We start from the raw sequence: 4,997 nt of genomic DNA on the forward strand, positions 1-4,997 counted from the left end.
AATAGCAGTAATCATTTTAGTAACAACTGAGGGAAATATAGTATGTTTTGCTTAAGGATTCAACAATAAAGAAAATAACATAGGGAGTTTCTTGTTGAAAAAAAAAAAGGCAGCTTTTAACATTTCAGTAGCTCCTAATTTTAAGACTTCTACTAAGCCCTCACTTATGAAGAATTTTATTTGTCCCAATTCTTGTTTAGAGGACTATCATTGTTCTAAAGAATCCCAAATCAATTAAGAAGTTGGAATTTTCCAGGGCGCCTGGGTGGCTCAGTCGGTTAAACGTCTGACTTCGGCTCAGGTCACGATCTCACCGTTCATGGGTTCGAGCCCCACATCGGGCTCTGTGCTAACGGCTAGCTCGGAGCCTGGAGCCTGCTTCAGATTCTGTATCTCCCTCTCTCTCTGACCCTCCCCTGCTCATGCTGTCTCTCTCCCTCCCTCTTTCTCTCTCTCAGAAATAAATAAAACATTAAAAAAAATGTTTTTAAAGTTGGAAGTTTCCAAACTATTTTTTTCTTAATATGTTAAAATGCATCTTGCATTCCATCTAGATTTTTAGACCTATGCTGATGGACATAAACTTCCACTAGATGGCACAATACTACGGAGAGAGGAGACAAAAATGCAAAATTTCACACAGGATGTTAAAAAAAACTTAAAAAGCATAGCTTTTAAAAACTCAAAACCACATAATCATTAACCAAGAGGTCTAGATTATGACATCATTTGTACAGATACTGTAGGTATGAATTAAACACCAACAAAATTCATTCTACCTGTAAGTTTGGTGGTAAAATGTAAATCAAAGCTGAAAAGCTGAGAGGTTTCCAAGAGTATGTTTTTTTCCTCACAACATTGTTAAAATAAAGGAGAGAAAATAACGTAAAATATCTTTTTAAATAATTTTTTAATGTTTACTTATTTTTGGGAGAGACAGAGAGAGAGAGAGAGAAACAGAGTGTGAGCAGGGGAGGGGCAGAGAGAAAGGGAGACACAGAATCCGAATCAGGCTCCCTGCTCTGTGCAGACAGCACAGAGCCCAGTGCAGAGCGCGAACTCACAGACCACAAGATCACGACCTGAGCTCAAGTTGGAGGTTTAACCGAATGAGCCACCCAGGCTCCCCAAAACTTAAAATATCCTTGAATAATAGTGGTTCAATATTATGATTTTGAAGCATACCCAGACCCCACAATGCCAGAAATAATGTATTCTTCAAAAATGACAATGTCATAAAAGACAAAGTCTATAAACATTCCAGATTTTAAATAAAACTAAAGAGAAATGACAAATATGGTATTTGATCCCATACTAGAGTCCGTCCTAGAGAGGGGAAATGCTATAAAGCATGTTACTGGATCAAGTGACAAATTTAAAATATGGACGAAAGGAATATTTTATCAGTGTTAAATTTACAGAAGTTGAGTTCTGTACATATTTAAGAAGCTATCCTTACTCTTAATATTTACAGCAAATGGGTCATTATGTGTGTAAATGACCCTCCACTGGCAGAGGCCATTTTATGTGAATGAGCGAGAAAAGGAACCGGAGAAGCAAAGGAGAGGGAGGTGAAGAGGAGAAAGGAGGGCAGCAGAATACTGGCACTGGATGAAACCTGGTGGGAGAGAAACTTTTAAATTCTTCAAATTTTATTCTTTTTCCTGCAACTTTGTTTTTAGTTTAAAACTATTCCCCAATAAAAGGTTTTAAAGTATATTCAGTTTTTATCTCCAATTTTCATAAAGCAATCCTTAAGTACAGAAAAATAATTTTAGCTATGTCTCAACACACCTGGTTTTATACGTTTCATTCACAAAGCTATTTTTAAATTGAGTGGCCAACTATCTAGTGAGTAATAACATTTCTTTTTTCTTTTTTTAATGTTTGTTTATTTTTGAGACAGAGACAGAGCACTGTTCGGGGAGGTGCGGGGAGAGAGGGAGACACAGAATCTGAAGCAGGCTCCAGGCTCCGAGCTGTCAGCACAGAGCTTGCTGTGGGGCTCAAACTCATGAACTGTGACATCATGACCTGAGCTGAAGTCAGACACTCAAGCGACTGAGCCACCCAGGGGCCTCAAGTAATAACATTTCTTTATGTTAAAAATAACAATAACCAAAAGTATGGGAAGCACACAAATGTCCATCGATGGATGAATCCCAAGCAAGCTCCATGCTGTGAGCACAGAGACAACAAACCCTGAGACCATGACCTGAGCTGAAATCGAGAGTCAGATGCTTAACCAAATGAATCACCCAAGCGCCACAAAGTTAAAGCTTTTTAAAATTTTCACTTCCACTTATATAGGATGTCCCCAAAATGAGTTTTAAAGACATAAATTATATCAACAGAGAATCAAAACCATGACAATCTCTTAGTATGAAAGAAAGCAATAATCGTAATTATCAGTCTAATCAGGAAATGCACACAAGTCATTCACATTCAGCCAATTTTTATGTGCAGGCAAAGAACTGTAAATATATCTACATGTATCCATGTATACAAACGCGGCTCCTTCTCTTGATCTGGCAACAGCAAGCTATCATGTATAGGACTGACTAGTCTATGTGTCATCAAATTTACTCTTTCACTGAATCCACTAACCTCTAGTAACAAAGGAAATCATCCAGCAATGTACTACGCAAAATTCTAATGTAAAACCATGAAGGTTTTGTTAAAATAAGACATAAAATATTTCTCATTATTTCTTTTTTTAAAAACAGAACAGATTTGTCCATTTTTTTCCTAGTTTTTGCTCAGATGTGAACAAATCACATTTACAGCACAATAGCTAGGCAAGCCTAGGTGGCTCAGTCAGTTAAGTGACGGACTCTTGATCTGGGCCCAGGTCATGATCTCCCATTTAGTGAGTTCTCGAGCCCCAAGCTGGGCTCTGCACGGACACTGTGGAGCCTGCTTGGGATTCTCTCCCGGCCGACTACCCCCCCCCCCNTAGTACACTCATTTTTCTCTCTGCCTCTCTCAAAATAAATAAACTTTTAAAAAAGGATTTGAGGTCCCTGGGTGACTCTGTCAGTAAAGCACTGGGCTCTTGATCTCGGCTCAGGCCACAATCTCACAGTTCGTGAGTTCGAGCCCCACATTGGGTTCCATGCTGACAGCATAGAACCTACTTGGGATTCTCTCCCCCTCTCTGTCCCTCCCCCGCTTGCACATGCTCATGCGCTCTTAACTAAAAAAACTTTTTTAAAAAGGCTTATTGCACAATATGTAAAAGACCACATGATTTCTAACAGTGAACAATCTTAAAATAACAAAAAAATTCAGCAAATGTATCTCCTAAATTTCATTATGACCAAGAAAATGTTCAATATGTAAAAGAAAAATTGTATTTCTGCTTAAAAATACTTTTCAGCATATACAACAGCTAATACAATTATTCCTGAGCACAAATGACAATTACTTTATATATAATTTTCTATTTGGTATTAATCTTCATCACAAACATAAAAATTGTAAATAGCATTTGTTTTACTTGCCAGGTCTGCTGCCCTGTTCTCACTGCCAGAGATGGACTCAAAACTATCCGTCTGAGGGGATGTAGGATATACTTTGGTAAATTACTCTTTCTAAGGTATAAAAGGTCAATGTTTACATACACATCCTAAATCTAAATCATTTTCAGTCAGGAGTCAAGAATTGGGGTGGGAGGGAAGAATACATTACATACTAGGCCCACGAATAATTCTGCCCCCCAAAATCTAAAAGTTAAGAAACATAAATCAGTAACTGTATAGCTTACATTTTTATATCTTAAATTATAACCCATTTAGGTTGGAGGATATATGGAGTTAGTAAAATCCATATTCGAAGGGGAAATAATATAACCCAAGAGTCCCGAAGTATCTCTGATAAGAACAATCTTGAATACTTAGCCCCTTCTAAATTCTGACTCCCTACAATTAAAGATCACCTACACAGCTGAGTAGAAAATTAAGACCACAATATACACCTGCCCCCAAGTAACCTGTACTCTTGAAATCCCCTTACAAATCTAATAACGACTTGCACTGATGGATTCTGAAGTTGCTAATGAAGAGACGTCCCCCAACCTATCACTCAGCTGGAGGCACACCTAAACCCCACGTGCAGGCAGAATCCAATCCAATCACAGAAGTTTTTGTAAGTCCCCGGCCACCACAGTATAGAAAAGGACTAGGGTGTAGAACTTTTCATTGAAACAGAATTCAACAGCTCAAGATGTATTCAGTCTTGCAGTGTGAACGCAGCCATTTGGATCCTTGAGCCATTTTTACAATATTTTTCCTTTTGTAAAATGCTTCTACCGAAGAGCTCCATGCGATCTACTTACACATATAAATATGACAATGCACACTCTAGGCTTACATTTAAGCAAGATATTCTACGCAGTTACTTCAAATATAGAATAGTAACAATTCAGAGGCGCTTGGGTGGCTCAGTCAGTTAAGCATCTGATTCTTGATCTCAGCTGAAGTCTTGATCCCAGGATTGTGAGTTCAAGCCCCACACTGGGTTCCACACTGGGTGTGGGGCCTACTTTAAAAGAATAGTAGCGATTTAGAATAACTTTCAATGCTATCCAAATCTATCTAATGTTACCTACTGCTCTATTATTTGGAAAAACTGGGTTTAAAATGGACAAAAAAATCTTAACGGCAACTGGTTAGAATTCCTTATATAATTACTAGAGGCCTTTCTATACACAATAGGGTATGGTACATGTTTAAGCTCAGACATGCTCAGCATACAAGCTAAACTGCTAAAAACTAAACATTTCTAAACAATTCAGGCTATTTAAAAGCAGCAAAGAATTTTACTTGTCTCTCAAAAGTCGTGATAATGTTGCTGCTTACCTACAGTGAAGACAGGAGGAAAAACCTTGACTGCACAACAAAGTACCAGGTGGACAAGGAGACAGGAAGTACTCCTGTCCAAAAGGAAAAGATACCAATCAACAATGCTAATGCCGATCAGGTGAGCAACACGCTGGG

The 4,997-nt window shown here is 38.2% G+C and overlaps 1 protein-coding gene across 9 annotated transcripts in view; it reads right to left on the bottom strand.

Annotated features, from left to right (window-relative positions):
- The window catches only part of NCOA3 (nuclear receptor coactivator 3), a 65,215-nt gene that overhangs the window by 32,166 nt on the left and 28,052 nt on the right, over positions 1-4,997 (bottom strand). The window lies entirely within an intron of this gene.

Source organism: Crocuta crocuta, unplaced genomic scaffold (assembly GCF_008692635.1).
Source record: "Crocuta crocuta isolate KB4526 unplaced genomic scaffold, BGI_CrCroc_1.0 scaffold71, whole genome shotgun sequence".
In the NCBI taxonomy this organism is placed as follows: Eukaryota; Metazoa; Chordata; class Mammalia; order Carnivora; family Hyaenidae; genus Crocuta; species Crocuta crocuta.